Raw genomic sequence first — 17580 nt, forward strand, 5'->3', positions numbered from 1 at the left:
AAACTTATAATTACATAAATATTAATTAAAAACTTATAATTACATAAATATTAATTACATAAATGGAATTAACAAGAGATGCTATAGCTTCTAGTTTAAAGAATTCACTTTAAATTGTAAATGCTATTGTAAAATTTTTAGTATTTATATATTATCCTTTTTTAAAACTTCAATCCAAATATATGTAATATTTTAATTTGTTAGTTTTATGTTTTCTATGTTATGTTTACATATAATATGAGTTATATATTCAAATACATTTTAAAATAAAATAATACAAATGTGTTAAAAGCATTAATTAAAAATTAAAAATAAATTTAATTACTTAGAAATATTTAAAATTAATATTATATATTAAAATATTAATAATAAGTTATAATAAATTTTTTTATATTTTTACTAAAATATCATAATATTAACTAATTTGAACATTATTTAAATACATATTTGTTACTTTATAATATAATGTCTAAAATGGACATTTTATTCTTCAAAAGCACTTTTTAACAGCAATGCCAAACACTCAAAATTTTCAAAAGCACCTCTTAAAAGCACTTCTAAAAAGCACTTTTCCACAGCACTTCTCAAAAGCACTTTTTAAAAGCAATGAAGAACTGGCCCTAACTCGTTATGCTCATTTTCGACAATCGCGATTCCACCTTTCTTCATCACACACTGTACCAGACTTACCCACGAACTATCTGGAATAGGATAGATGGTTCCTGCATCTAACCATTTGATCACTTCCTTTCTCACAACCTCTTTCATAATAAGATTGAGCCTCCTTTTCCTATCAATTCGAGCTATTTCACCTTCTTCCAAAATAATTTTATGTATGCAAAAAGAAGGGCTTATACCTCAAATATCAGCTATGGTCTTTCCAATTGCTTTCTTAAATTTCTTTAGAACAGCAATTAGTTACTCCTCTTGATCTTTCGTCAGTTCTGCTGAAACAATCACAGGCAAAGTAGAACAGTCACCTAAATGAATGTATTTCAAATGGGAAGGAAGTACCTTTAGTTCGAGTTAGGTAGTTCTTCGATTGACAACTTAGGTTGCACAAATTCCCTGACTTCTAACTCCAACGGTTCAAATAGTGTGGATTGAATAAAATTTCTTGGATTGGCTTCCATCAAAACCATGCTTTTTTCACCTTCTTCATCCTTTAAAAGGTCAAGATCTAAGGCTTTCTCCAATGGATCTTCTTCAAAATTGCTTGCCATAGAAAATAAGGTTTCTATCTCTTCCATAACTGAACACTCTTTTTTCGGATCGGGAAATTTCATTACTTTAAGAATGTTAAAGGTTACCTGATCATCTTGAACTCGCATGTTGAGTTCACCTTTCTGTACATCAATTAACGTTCTTTCCGTGGCTAAGAAAGGTCTCCCAAGAATGATCGACACTTCCTTATCTGCTTTAAAATCTAAGACAATGAAATCAACAGGAAAAATAAAATTATCGACTCTTAACAAATCATCCTCGATCTTTCCATCAGGATATGCTAAAGATCAATCCGCTAGCTAAAGCGTCATAGTTGTAGGTCTTACTTCACCTATCCCCAACATCTTGAAAATAGACATAGGCATCAAGTTGATACTTGCTCCTAAATCACACAAAGTTTTACCACAGTAAGATTCGCTAATGTTATAGGGTATAGTAAAGCTTCTTGGGTCTTTCAATTTCAGTGGCAATTTGTTCTGTAGGAATGCACTACACTCTTTTGTCAAGGCAATAGTCTCATACTCACTAAGTCGTTTCTTCTTAGACATTATATCCTTCATAAACTTCACATAATTTGGAATTTTTTCTAAAGCCTCCACCAATGGAATATTGAGGTGTAACTACTTCAGAACATCGAAAAACTTCTTGAATTGCACCTCCTGTTTCTGCTTGTGTTGTTGCAATCTTTGCGGATATGGATGTGATGAAACTTTTAGTTGGACCGAAAAACTTTTCTGAATAGGTAAATCTGCATCCAAAGAAGATGTTAAAGTATCTGAGTTCACTAAGTTAGGATTTACCTTTTCAATCTTTGTAGATTCTAACTATTTTTGTAATATCTTGATTTTGGGCCTAGTCGGAATAGTGGTTTCGTGACCACAAAATATGAGATAGAAATAATTATTTTATGATTATTTTGAGGTCTATGATATGATTGCATGATTGTGTGAAAATTTTGTGAAGAAATTTTATCCATAAAGTGCTTAAATTGAAATTAGGGACTAAATCGAATAATTTGTAAAACTTGCATTCTAGAAGTTTCTAGTATGAAATTGTTTTGAAATATTAATTAGGAGGTCTTAAATAGAAATTTTACCAATTTCTAAATCTATGGACAAAAATTGGACATGGATGGAATTTTTGGAAAGTTTAGTAGTAAGGGCATTTTGGTCATTTAGGGGTAAAATGAATTAAAATACAAAATTAAAAGCCAATTTTGCTCATCTTCAACCCCATGGCCGAATATAGCAAGGAGAAACCATGGATAGGGTTTTTCAAGCTTCCAAGCTTGATTGTAAGTCCGTTCTAGCCTCGTTTTTATGATTTTTACGTTTTTGGAGTCCCGGTAGCTCGATTAAGCTTATGCTAGCAATAATTCAACCTAGGGTTCATATTTGGAAAAATAAACATAGGTGAAATTTGTGTATTTTGGTGTTTTATGATAGAATATGAGGTTTTAAATTATGTTAGACAACTTGTGCTACTCGGTTTTAAGCGAAAACTAGCAAAAGGGCTTAATCGGTAAAAATACCTAATAGTCATAAGTACATGTTAGAGTGAGAATTTGATGTTTCCATAGAAGGGAAAAATGATCAGCATGTCATAAAACATAAGAAAATAGGCTGAAGTTTAATTTACGAGCTTTGGGGAAAAAGTGTAAATATGCAAAAGTTTAGGGGCAAAATTGTAATTTTTCCAAAATATGTTTTTGGGTCAATTTGAATAATGTGAGTCCTAATTAGACTATATTTTAAATGATAGAGCAAGGAAACCTAAAATTCGGGCTAAAATGGGGAAAATACCAAGTTGTGGACGAAATGGTAAAAGTAGCCATTTTCGTATACGAGGTAAGTTCATGTGTAAATAATGTAGCATAAATGTTATTTTTAAGTTATTAATGTTAATTATATGATATGCTGATTTTTAATCATGAAATATTATGCTTTGTGGTCAATATTGAGTAATATGCAAATTATGTTTACTACTTGATAAATATGATTGCTACCGAGTATCGGTTCCGATATTCCATGGAAGACGGCAAATGTGAGATCGAGGGAAAAAGCCCGTTTGAACATTAGGAATAGATTAGGATACAAGTGACATGTCACTAGGATGGTTGAGCATCCGAACTCATTGAGTTGAGTCCGAGTTCACTTATGGATGCGAATGTCCGAACTCGTTGAGTTGAGTCCGAGTTCGTGAGATGTAACTAGGCATCCGAACTCGTTGAGTTGAGTCCGAGTTCACTTATGGATGCGAACGCCCGAGCTCATTGAGTTGAGTCCAAGTTCACTTAGGGGCGGGTTACATGATTTCTTGATTACATATGAGGCACTTATGTGCAAATTATCCGTGTATCCGAGTTGTATTCCGATGTGTTCAACGGGTGAAATTTCTAGTGAAATGAAAGAACACTTAAGATGCAAGCGACGTTTTGGTAAGTGTTGTGAAATGGACACTTTGGATAGGTATGTTCTTAACCCTCAGGTTGATAATAGATACAACAACGATAACGTAGTAAGATGATGAATGATGTTTAGAAATATGATATATGTTTTGGTGATACCATGCTAAAGTTGTTTGGTATATTTGTATTGTTATGTTACTTGTTATTTACATATGAACTTACTAAGCATTTATGCTTACTCCCTCCTCTCTATTTACTATAGTTTTGAACAAGCCAGCTCGGGAATCAGGACGGGTCGAAGGTTCGATCACACTATCCAAAGGACTTTCATCTGGGTAAATGGCTTGTAAAACTTAAGTATGGCATGTATAGCAATATATTTATTTTGTGTAAATAATTTTATGATATGGCCATGATTGGTTGAGAAAATGTTTGATATTGATAAGTCATGGTGATGGTTAAATTTAGATCATGTTTGATATCATGGAAGTTTAATAGGTTATCTAGTTCATAACAACTCATGAAAAGATGAAATTTGCCTTAAAACAGAATATTGCTGCAGCAATGACATGAATTTGAAAAATCACTAAAAATAGTATAAATGGAATTAAATGATGAGCAAGTTATTAAATTGAAGCTTAATGAGCCTATCTTCATATGGATAAAAAAAAGAGGCATATAAATTATACTTTATGAGATATTTGAAACCTTGTGAAACAGGGCCAGAGTGATTTTTGGATCCTCTGTTCTGACTTTAACAATTCATAAAAGATTGTAAAAAAATAATTAGAAGTCATTATTTATATGTACAGATTCCTTATTGAGTCTAGTTTTAATAGAAACAAACCTCGTAGTCATTGAAATTCTGTATAGAGAGATATCTGATTCGTAATACACATATGTCAGAGCAGTCAAACCCTGAAACAGGGGAGATTTTAACTAATAAACTGTACTAATTGGCCCAACCAAAAATTCTAGAAAAAAATTAGTAAATAGATATATGAGTCTAGATTTACAGAAAATATATGGATCTTTATTTTGAGTTTCGTAACTCGAGATATGATTTTTCTTGTAACTGTGACGCGAGTAGCTAGAAAGCTATGAATGTAGAAACAAAAGATTTGAAGTTCTTAATTTGATAAATTATGTTCGGTAACTCCTCAAGCTCGACTCCGGCGATGGTTTCGGGCGTGGGGGTGTTAAAATTTTGGTGTAGGAACTTCAACAACGAGTTGACTTTCCTCCTTCTCAACAGGCTTATCTTCGACATCAATAAATCGAGGTTCCAGAGTTTTAGCACTTTGCAATGCCACTGCCTTGATATGTTCTTTACCCAAATTTCTTAGATTCTCAGTACTGCTCGACAAGGTTCCTTGTGGTCTATTACGAAGCTCTGTAGCTAACTGAACCATTTGGTTTTCCAAATTTTTCAGTGTTGTTGCTTGGCTCTGGATCAAATCGTCATTCTTTGCCATGTACGCCTTCAAGAAGTTCTCCAAACAGTTTGATGCCTTAGTTTGAGGTGGTTTTGGAGCTTGCTGATTAAAACCTTGAGATTGGTTGAGTCTATGCTGCAATGTGTTATGGTTTGGTCCATTTCCTTGGTTGCTCCAAGAAAAGTTAGGATGAATAGAAGTTGGACTAGGGTCCTTGTCCGCTTCTATTTTTATATTGGTTCCCCACATAGTACACTGACTTAAGATTTGATGGACAATTCTCAAAAGAATGACCTTCCCCATAGTACACATAGGAAAGTACTTCGTGCAAACTTGGTGGCTGAGCTACAAAATTATTAGTACTATTAGCGGTAAACTATTTTAACATAGAGGAAATAGACAATACCTGAGCTGATAACGAAGTGAGGGCGTCAACTTCATGAACTCTGGCTACACGTATTCCTGAAGCTGTTCGATTTGTTGGCCATTGATAGTTATTACTCGCAATCTTCTCAATGATCTCATAAGCCTCATAATAAGACTTAGACAAAATTGCACCATTCGCAGAAGCATCTACCATCAATCTTATATGTGCATTGAGACCATTATAGAATGTCTCCAACTGGATACAATGAGGAATCCCATGATGAGGACACTTACGAAGTAACTCATTGAATCACTTCCAAGCCTCATACAAAGACTCGTCATCCAATTGTTGGAAGGTTGTGATCTTGTTCCTCAACTTAGCGTTTTTGCTAGGCGAGAAATACTTAACCAAAAATCTCTTTGCCAATTCTTACCATGTAGATATGGAACTTGGTGGAAATGAATTGAGCCATGCTCATGCTCGATCTCGCAACGAGTATTGAAACAATTTCAACCTCAGTGCGTCTTTAGTCACACCAGCTATCTTGAATGAATCACTCACCTCTATAAACAATCCAAGGTGGAGATGTGGATATTCTATGGGCATACCACTAAATTGGTCCACCGTTTGGAGCATTTGAAACATCATTGGTTTCAATTCAAATTGGGTTGCCTCAATATTTGGCCTTCTAATTCCTGGGTTTAACTCACTTAAAAGTGGCACAGCATATTGTCTGATGCATAGATCTCTATCATAGGTAATAAGGATAGGATTTCGTACATGATCGGCTTCATTACCTTGGTCTTGATTCTGATTTCAACGGTCCATCTCGACTTTTTTTTAAGTTGTTCATTCACATCTTTTTTGTTTGAAAGATTGCTCAATTTTAGGGTCTACAGGGAGTAAATCGATAATTCGATCTATGCTCTTAAACGACTGAAAAGAAAATCACAAAATTAAAAAGAATAAGTTAGTAATGTTAGAAGTTAATCAAATTGAAAATAAATAACTTCACGAAAGAAATGACTGTGGCAACAGTTAACAATCCCCAGCAATGATGCCAAAAACTTGTAACGCTGGGGTTTGTGCAAGTGTACACAGTCGTTAACAAGTAATAAGTAAGTATCGAGTTATCGTCTCCACAGGGATTGTATTTGTGCTAGGTTACTTAATTTGTAAAATTATATTAACAATTTGGTAAATAAAAACACAATTTAGTCGAGAAGTGATGATTAAAATATATTAAACTAAATGCAATGATCCCTAATGCAAATTGACCAAAGTATGCCAACTATATGAATGAAATAGATTTTAGCAAAATTAAACACAATTTGAAACAATTATAACATAAACAAACTCGGACAATTACTTTAATTAAACTCAAATTATTATCGACATGCTTAATAATATTTGGAAAAACATTCCATGGCAACTCGATATTTCATGAGTTTGGAAACCACGTTAGGTCCTTTCGGAATCCTTTACTTAGGAAATACGCATTTTATTGATCCTTATTTATTAAAGGTTTCTTAGTATTCGTGTGAGGTAATAGGGACTTATTAGGTTTGAAACAGTTTAATCACACAAATCAAAAAGCTATGCAGATAATAGAGCCTGGTTAGGGTTGTTATGCAACCTGCAATTTAATCGGGTTAGGATCTAAATTGAGCATCCACATTTCAATTATGTGTCCACTAGTCGTCGTCTGGTTAGGATCGCTCAGCTACTTCAGGTGCATTTCAATCATGTATGAACGAAAAACAAACTTGATTTTAATTGAAAACATTATCGATTGAGGCACAAACATTATAAGCATAAATCTAATAAATATTATTTAATCAAAGCAATCATCCTAGCTTAAATAAAATTAAGCTAACATTGTTGTAAACAAGAACAAAGAGCACATAGCAAACATCTTTAAATTAAATTAAATAAAAGAAAGATTAAACCTAATTCAGAGTGGTTGTCACCCAAGACTCTGACTGACGAGGCTCCTTCATTACTTTGCTTCGCTCCTTTTGCTGATGCCTCTCTAACGTGGCCAACCAAGGGTTCTTTAAGAGGCTCAAATGCTAAAATATTTATGAAAAGATGATGGTAGGCATGGAGAGAAAAGAAGAATGCTAAGAGAATTTAGAGAGGAGAGAATGATGAATGATGAGGGATGAGGGATGAGGGATGAGTAGAAATGTGAGAATGAGGTCTTATTTATAGGTGAGGAGAGGGGGATAGTTTACTAAAAATAGGAGTTTTCATCTTTTGAAGCATCTTCCATGGGTGGCCGGCCATAAATGGAGGAAGTTGAGCTGATTTTTGCTTGATTTTTGGTCAATTTGAGTGCCACAACAACTTAGGACTAAGACTCGATCAAGTACAAATCTTCAGGTAAATCTCTAAGTTTTTCAAATCCTCAAGGACCTTGTGCAATTAAACCAAAAAGTGGTTTATGGACAGCCATATGCAGCCGAATTTTGGGTTGACTTGGTCCCTAAATTGGATGGTTTTGTAATCTAGCAAAGGTATCAGACTTGTCCGAAATAAATCAACAAGTTAGAGGACCAAAAAATAAAATTTATTCAATTTAATTAATTAATTTAAAACACAAATTATTAATGAAATATTTTAAAATGAATTATTAAATATATTTTTATATTTTATTATTTAATTAATCATGCATGACCCACTTTATGTCTTAAAAAATATAAGTTATTTAAATTAATATAAAATAAGCCATTTATTGCATGAAAACTATATAATAAAGCATAGAATCACATTTTAATAATTTCTATGTCCTAATTTCATATTTTCACATATTTCATTAATTTATTAAATAATTACTTAGTTTTAACAACAAATTTAAGTAAAAAGGTGACAAATGACATAGGAAAAATCCTATATATTTTTCTGTTTACAGGTCCCGAGCTAGTTTTTGAGACTGAGAATACTGTCAAATTTATTCGAGACTGTCTTAAAGTCACTTCTGATCGATAAAAATCTTGCACATATTTAAAGTGAAAAGATATTGTGTAATATCCCGAATTAAGGCCTAATCGGAATAGTGGTTTCATGACCACAAATCCGAGATAGAAATAATTATTTTATAATTATTTTTAGGTTTATGATATGATTGCATAATTGTGTGAAAATTTCGTGAATAAATTTTTGGCATAACGAGTTTAATTTAAAGTTAGGGACTAAATAGAATAAGTTGTAAAACTTGCATTCTAGAAGTTTTTAGTATGAAATTGCTTTGAAATATTAATTAGGAGGTCTTAAATGGTACTTTGACCAATTTTAAGTTCATGGAGAAAATTAGGACATGGAAGGAATTTTTTTGAAAGTTTATTAAGGAGGGGCATTTTGGTCATTTGAATATTAAATGAAATAAAAAGGGAAAAATAACACAAAATTGGTTATCATCTTCCTTAGTTGCTGCCGAATGCTCCCTCTCTCCATAGCTAGGGTTTCTTCAACTTTCAAGCTTCATAGTAAGTGATTCCAAGCCCCGTTTTTAATGATTTTTACGTTTTCGAAATCCCGGTAACTCGATATAGCTTATGATAGTAATATTTTGAGTTAGAGTTCATATTTGGAAAAATACCCATAGGTTAAATTTTTGAATTTTGATGTTTTATGATAGAATATGAGGTTTTAAATTATGTTAGGCAACTTGTGCTACTCGGTTTTGAGTGAAAACGAATAAAAGAGCTTAATCGGCAAAAATACCTAATAGTCATAAGTACATGTTAGAGTGAGAATTTGATGTTGCCATAGAAGGGAAAAGTGATCAGCATGTTATAAAACATAAGAATAAGGAATTAAGTTTAATTCCCGAGATTTGGGGCAAAAGTGTAAATATGCAAAAGTTTAGGGGTAAAATTATAATTTTGCTAAAATTTGAATTAAAGACTAATTTGATAATGTGAGTATTAAATAAGCTAAATGTGTTATTTTAGATCAAGAAAGACGTGGAATCGACCCCAGTCGAGGAAAAGAAAAGATTGTGGACTAAATTGCAAAATCATTATATTTTGGTACCAAGGTAAGTTCATGTGTGAATAATGTAGCATAATTATAAGTCATTGATGTTAATTATATGATATGCTGATTTTTATCATGAAATATATGCCTTGTGGTTATTTTTGAATAAAATGCAAATTATGTGTATTATTTGTTAAATATAAAGTGCTACAGAGTATTGGTTTCGGTATTTTACAGAAGATGGGAAGGATATGTGTTCGATGAAAATCCCGTTTGAACCTTAGGAATAGATTAGGATACAAGTGACATGTCACTAGGATGGTTGAGCATCCGAACTCGTTGAGTTGAGTCCGAGTTCACTTACGGATGCGAATGTTCGAACTCGTTGAGTTGAGTCCGAGTTCGTGAGATGTAACTAGGCATGCGAACTCGTTGATGATGAAATGGAAGAACACTTAAGATGCAAGTGACATTTTGGTAAGTGTTGTGAAATGGACACTTTGGACAGGTATGTACTTAACCCTCAGGTTGAAAATAGATACAACAACGATAAGGTGGTAAGATGATGAATGATGTTTAGAAATGTGATATATGTTTTGGTGATACTATGCTAAGGTTGTTTGGTATAATTGTATTGTTATGTTACTTGTTATTTGCATATGAACTTACTGAGCATTTATGCTTACTCCCTCCTTTTTATTCACTATAGTTTTGAACAAGCCGGCTCAGGAATCGGGACAGGTCGAAGGTTCGATCACACTATCCGAAGGACACTTTTCGGTAAATGGCTTGTAAAACTTAAGTATGGCATGTATAGCAATATACCTATTTTGTGTAAATAATTTTGTGATATGGCACTGATTTGGTTGAGAAAATGCTTGATAATGATAGGTCATGGAAATGACTAATTTAGACCATGTTTGATGTCATGGAAAGTTAATAGGTTATCTAGTCCATAAAAACTCATGAAAAGATGAAATTTGCCATAAACAGAACATTGCAGCAACACAGATGTGAGTTTGAAAATTTACTAAAAATCATAGAAATAGAATTTGGTGATGGACTAAATATGAAATTGAAGCCCAATATGTCTATTTTCACATAAAACAAATGAAACAGTTAAAGGAATTATATGTTAGAAGATATTTGAATTTTTGTGAAACAGGGCCAGAGTGATTTTTGGATCCCCTGTTCCAACTTTAGTAATTCACCATAAATTGTAAAAAAATAATTAGGTGTTGTATTTTATATTCTTGGAATCCTTATTGAGTCTAGTTTCATTATAAACAAGCGAAACAGTCATATAAATTTTTCACAGAGAGATATATGGTTCGTAGTAAACAGAGGTCAGTCCAGCCAAGTCCTAAAACAGGGGTAACTTTAACTAATAAACTGTACTAATTTGGCCAACCAAAAATTCTAGAAAAAATTAGTAAGTAGATATATGAGGCTAGATTTAGAGAAAATTTATGGATATTTATTTCGAGTTTCGTAACTCGAGATAAGATTTTTTTTGTAAATGTGATGCAGGTAACTAGAAAGTTATGAATGTAGAAACAAATGATTCGAAGTTCTTAATTTGATAAATTATGTTCAGTAACACCTCAAGCTCGACTCCGGTGACGGTCTCGGGTGTGGGGGCGTTACATATTGAGTTTAATGTAGGTGATCAAGTGTTCCTGAAGGTGTCTCCATGGAAAATTTGTTCCCCGATTTGGACGTAAGGGCAACTTGAGGCTGAGGTTTATTGGACCTCACAGTATCTTGAAACATGTCATATCTATTGCTTATCACTTAGAATTACCCCTTGAATTGGATCAGATCCATGATATGTTCCACGTTTCGATGTTGAGACGGTATCAGTTTAATCCGTCGCACATCGTTCTTGTCAAAGAGATTGAGGCACGACTGAATCTGGCATTTGACGAGGAGCCTGTTCAAATCTTAGATCAAGATATCAAGGTATTGTGAAAGAAAATTGTTCCTCTGGTTAAGTTGTTGTGGTGGAATCATAGTACTGAGAAGGCTACGTGGGAACCCAAAAATTCCATTCATAAAAAATTTTCGTATTTGTTTGAGTCATTTAAATTTTGAGGCCGAAATTTCTTTTAGGGGAAGAAAGTTGTAATGCCCCAAAATTTTGAATGCCTGACTGTTATATTCCATTGTAATTAAGTCTCTGTATTTGTGGCTATCTACTTTGCGTATGTGTTTGAGGTCAGGGGTTCGAGTAGTGTTCTTAGGAAGTTTTATTTTTTTTATTTTAATTAACCTCTACTCTTGAGCCTTTGACTTAAGTTTAATTTTGTGGGAATCTGTGTTAAGAATGAGCTTGCTAGTTCAATAGTTAAGCCTCTATATACCATCTGGTCTTGAGTTCTAGTTTCGGTGCTTGTATTATGGAATATTTTTGCTACATGTTAGAATTATGATCGGTAGTTAAATTAGAATGTAACATTTTCCTTTTTCTTCCTTTCCAATATTTATTTATTTATTCTTCTTACTTTTGTTTTCTTTTTCTTCCTTTCACTCTTTTCCTTTGCTTCTTTTTTCTTTTTTGCTTGGTTTTCACTTAAATCCGTACTTTGTATCTGCTACTGTTTCTGGGTAAGTTCGTTTCCATTAATGTCGTGACTTCAGTGGTTCCAAAACTAAAATCGTTGCTGTTGTCACATTCACCAAAGTTGGTTTTTTGGCTAAACTATTTAATTATTTGTTTTTATGTTTGATTAATGTCATCAGGAGAAGGTCTTAAGGATAATGGTTTTCCTGACGTTCTCGATTCATGAATCACGATTTTGCACAAAGGTAATTGTGGTGTTGAGTTTGGTTTATGTCAAAATTCTTTGACGAAACTGGTTGCACCTTAATCTTGGTGTCTGTTACAAATTATTGCTTAATTGGTTATTAAATGTTCATTTTAGGTCTTAGGAGTCCTCTATGTTGATCTTATTTCAAAACCACTTTAGGTGCATACTGAAAACCCAACTTTTTGAGAAATTTGGACGCTGAAAAACATGGAAGTCAACACCACACAGCCGTGTGTCAGGTTGTGTGCATCACACGATTGTGTGTCTAGGCCGTGTGACTCACTATTTTACCTTTAGAAACCACACGGGCTAGAGACACGGGCATGTCTCCAGGCCGTGTAACTCACTGTTTTCCATTAAGGATCACACGGGCCAGAGACACGGGCATATGTCCAGGTCATGTGACTCACTGTTTGCTATTAAAGAGCACACGAGCTAGAGACACAGGCATGTGTCTAGGTTGTGTGACCAACTTTTTATGATTTAGGACTACACGGGATGATAACACGGGTGTATGTTAGGTCGTGTGGGACACACGGGCTGATAAATCATAATTTATACATATTCTTATCCTATGCTTGGCACATTTATGGATGGTTTCTTCTTCGATTTGGTGAATTCGATGCTCCTAATCCTTTAATTTCATGTTTTATACTTAGGTGAGCATAGGAGAGTAAAAAGAGTGAGAAATGGCCTGAAAACGGAGAAAATAGACCCATGTGGGAAATTAACACAGCCTCGACTTCCTCACACGGCCGTGCACATTTGGCAGGATCGAAGCATGACTTACACGGGTAGACTACACGCCCGTGCCTATTCAATAGCCTTGACCCCGGGCTGGAGTAATCGCACACGGGCGTGTCTCTGCCGATCCCAAGTATAACCCTATTCGAAAAAGGCCACTTTTGAGGGTTCTTAGGCATTCTAAAGCCTATTTAAACACAGGAGGAGGCACTTAGAAGGGGGACACGGAGTAGGAAGTAAGGAATTACTCAAGGGAAGCCGATTGGTCCATCTTAAAAGTCGAATTCATCATCAGGACTGAAGATCACCCTTCAATTTCCATTCAGAGGTTTTGGGTTTTCTTTATTTTTTGTATTCATTATTCTTCTGAGATGTTTTCATTTATAATTATGAACTAAACCCCTTAAATACCTAAGGGGAATGAAACCTAAGGCAGATCTTGATATTATTATCTGAATTGTATGATAAATATTTGACTTGTTCTTAATTATGTTTTCTTAATTCTTGTTTTAATATTCCAGAAAATTGATTCAAGTTAATGCTCTTATTCAGAGGTGGAAAAGACCCTGTCTAAGAGTAAATTTGTCGTAATTAAGTGGAGTTGATTGCATGCCTAAAGATAGGGTGAAACCTAATAAGGGGATCTATAAATCGAGTTAATGCAACACTAGGGCATTAATTAGAAAGAGATTTCAATTAAATCAACCTAGGGTTAGACGTTATTAGTTTCGAGAAAGATAATAATATAACTTAGGGATTTTTAGGATCAAGTCAAATGAATAAATCTTCTGATTTAGAGTCAAATAACAAGTGAAGTCTAGGTGGATTTTTCCTTGGGTATTGCCTTAATCAATTGAATTTTCCCAAAAGCTTTTCCCCAATTTCTCTCTGTGCACTCTTAGTTTAGTTAATTAGTTTAGATAAACAAATCCCTTAATTTTTAGGCTAGATAATAAAAAGAAAGTAATTACTAGTACTTTTGGTTCCTTTGGGTTCGACAATCCGATCTTGCTAAAGCTATACTACTGTTCGATAGGTACACTTGTGTTCATCGTGATAATAGTTAGTGTCAAGAATGATTAATTATAAATTTTTAAAACCTATCATGAATATCACGTAGCAAGTTTTTGGTGCCGTTGCCGGGGAACTAGGATATTAGGAACACTCGATTTTTATTACTTTAGCCATTCTACTTTATTTGCAATTTAAATTTTTATTTTCTTTTCTAATTTTTCTTTTATTCGTTCGTGGCAGGTTTTTATAGTGTATGACTAGAAGAAACCCGTCGGGACCATTACTGTTTGATAGTGAGATCGATCACATAGTTCGTAGAAACCGAAGAGAAATAAAGCAAAGCTTACGATACATAGAAAAAGAGCAAGAGGACGATACTTCAACTACAACCGAGGAGATGACTGAAAACCAAGAAAATTCGCTACCTCCTGCAATTGCTGCTAATCAGAATCCTGCTTAATGTACTATGTACGATTATGCTAAATTGTTTTTAATAGGAAATGAATCGAGCATAGTTAAGCCTATTGTTGCTGCGAATAATTTTGAACTGAAACCTAACACCATTGAAATGATCCAATAGTTTGTTCAGTTTGATGGTTTGCAGGACGAGGATCCCAACGCTCACTTGGAAAATTTCTTAGAGTTTTACGACACTTTTAAAATCAATGGCATTTCTAATGATGCCATTCGCCTTCGGTTGTTTCCCTTTTCATTGAGGTATAAGGCTAAACAATGGTGGAACTCGTTACCACGAGGGTCAATCACTACTTGGGAACAAATGATCGAAAAGTTTTTATTAAAATATTTTCCGCTAGCTAAAACAGCCAAATTATGTAATGATATCTCCTCTTTTGTGCATATGGATTTAGAAACACTCTACGATGCATGGGAGACATACAATGATCTGTTGAGAAGGTTCCCTCACCATGGGTTACCACTCTGGCTACAGGTTCAAACATTTCACAATGGCCTGAATCCTTCGACTTGACAGATGATCGACGTAGCCGCTGGCAGAACTATCAATAATAAGACATCTGAGGATGCTTATGAATTTATAGAAGAGATGCCACTGAATAATTATCAGTGGCAAGTCATGAGGACAAAGCCAACTAAAATAGCAAATGTTTTTAACGCTGATTCGGTCACCATGCTCTCTAATTAGGTAGAACTTTTGAATAGAAAAATTGACAGTTTTTTTGGTTCTTCACAGGTTCACCTAGTAATGCAGTGCGAAGCAAGTGGAGGTGGATCAAGCAATTCAGAATACCCACCCTATGGCCACAACATGGAGAACGAGCAGTTAAATTACATGGGTAATAATCCTCGATCTCAAAATAATCCTTATAGTAATACTTACAATGCAGGTTGGAGGAACCACCCAAATTTCTCATGGGGAGGCCAAGGGAATCAGAGACCACCACCTCTAGGTTTCCAACAACCACCCTACCAACAAGAGAAAAAGCCGAACCTTGGGGAGATGCTAACAAAATTCATCTCGATGTCAGAAACTCATTTCCAGAATACCGAGACAGCACTTAAAAACCAACAAGCATCGATTCAAGGGCTCAAAACTCAGATAGGACAGCTCGCCAAACTAATTTCTAAAAGACCACCAGGAAGTCTTCCTAATAACACTGAACCTAACCCAAAAGAGCACGTGAAAGCAGTTACACTAAGGAGTGGGAAAGTGTTAGCTGAATCTGAAAAGAAGCCACCACAAGAAGCTGACAGAAAGGAGGTCGAACCTAAAAAAAATGACAGTCTAATGGCAAAAGAATATAAACCACCAACCCCATACCGAACAAAGTTGAAGAAAGACCACATGGATGCACAATTCGGTAAATTTCTTGAACTTTTTAAACTACTGCATATTAACTTACCTTTTTTTGAAGCTATATTGCAGATACCTATATATGCAAAATTTTTAAAGGAGCTTCTAACAAATAAAAGAAAGTTTGAAGACTTATCTATAGTGTAACTTAATGAGGAGTGCTCAGCTATACTCCAAAATAAACTACCAACCAAACTGAAAGATCCAGGAAGTTTTACTATTCCCTACTTAATTGGTAGTTTGAATGTTGATAAAGACTAGCTAATTTAGGTGCCAGCATTAACTTGATGCCATATAAAATGTTTAAACTACTTGGTCTTGGGGAACCTAAACCCACTAGGATGAGTATTCAATTAGCTGATAGATCTGTTAAATATCCTAAGGGAATTATAGAGGACATACTTGTAAAAGTAGATAAATTTATATTCCCTGTTGATTTTGTTGTGCTTGACATGGATGAAGATGTTAAGGTGCCTTTAATCTTAGGTCGGCCATTTTTAGCCACTGCTAGGGCTGTAATTGATGTGGGTGATGGTAAATTGGTACTTAGAGTAGGTGACAAAGAGATTATTTTTAAAATTTATGATGCCATGAGATTTTCTAGGGAACAAAATGACTCATGTTATTTTATCGACTCTATTGATCTTGCTACTCAAGATTCTTTTCAGGAAATTGTACACAAGGACAGGATGGAACTGTGTCTCGCCCAAGGAAAGGGGGTGGATGATGATTCTAAGATAGGAACCAAACTAAACTCTAATGAAACCTCCCCAAAACTAGTAGAATATGAGGGAATTAAGGTAAAAGATGAACTTAAGCAAAAACCCTCTATTGAAGAACCTCCCAGACTGGAACATAAACAATTGCCGAATCACTTGGAATATGCATTCATTGGAAATAATTCTACATTATCGGTAATTATTGCATCCAACTTGAAACCGAAGGAGAAAGAGGAATTACTCCAAGTATTAAGAGAGCATAAAAGGGCCATAGCTTGGAAAATTTTTGACATTAAAGGGATCAGCCCTTTTTTTTGCACCCACAAAATTTTAATGGAAGATGAATATAAACCATGAGTGCAAGCCCAAAGACGACTGAACCCCAATATGAAGGAAGTTGTTAAAGCTGAGGTAATTAAACTCTTAGATGCTGGAATTATTTATCCTATTTCAGACAATTCTTGGGTGAGTCTAGTGCAGGTTGTTCCTAAGAAAAGAGGCATGACTATTGTAGCCAATGAGAAGAATGAATTAATCCCAACAAGGATAGTCACAGGTTGGAGAGTGTGCATTGATTATAGGAAGCTAAATGATGCCACGAGAAAAGATCACTTCCCCCTTCCATTCATTGACCAAATGTTGGAAAGATTGTCAGGGCACATGTACTACTGCTTTTTAGACGGACTCTCTCGCTATTTCCAAATCCCAATAGCTCTTGAATACCAAGAAAAGACGACATTTACATGTCCATATGGTACGTTTACTTATAGTAGAATGCTTTTTGGATTATGTAATGCTCATGCTACTTTTCAACGCTGCATGATAGTCATTTTTGATGAACTCTTAGAAGATGTCATGGAGGTAGTTATGAATGATTTCTCGATTTTCGATAACTCTTTCCATCTTTGCCTAAAAAATTTAAAACAAGTGTTAATAAGATGTGAGGAAACAAACCTTGTGCTTAACTGGGAAAAATGTCACTTTATGGTTCAAGAAGGTATTTTGTTAGGACATAAAATTTCTAGTAGAGGGATTGAGGTTGATAAA

At 34.4% G+C, this 17580-nt stretch overlaps 1 non-coding gene across 1 annotated transcript; it reads left to right on the plus strand.

The window, feature by feature from the left end:
• Positions 1-5705: 5705 nt before the first annotated feature.
• Positions 5706-5812, plus strand: LOC121229928 (small nucleolar RNA R71). Its single transcript, XR_005927879.1, has one exon. It is a non-coding gene; the product is annotated as a small nucleolar RNA R71 (small nucleolar RNA).
• Positions 5813-17580: the final 11768 nt, after the last annotated feature.

The sequence above is a fragment of the Gossypium hirsutum genome, chromosome A05, assembly GCF_007990345.1.
Source record: "Gossypium hirsutum isolate 1008001.06 chromosome A05, Gossypium_hirsutum_v2.1, whole genome shotgun sequence".
Taxonomy (NCBI): Eukaryota; Viridiplantae; Streptophyta; class Magnoliopsida; order Malvales; family Malvaceae; genus Gossypium; species Gossypium hirsutum.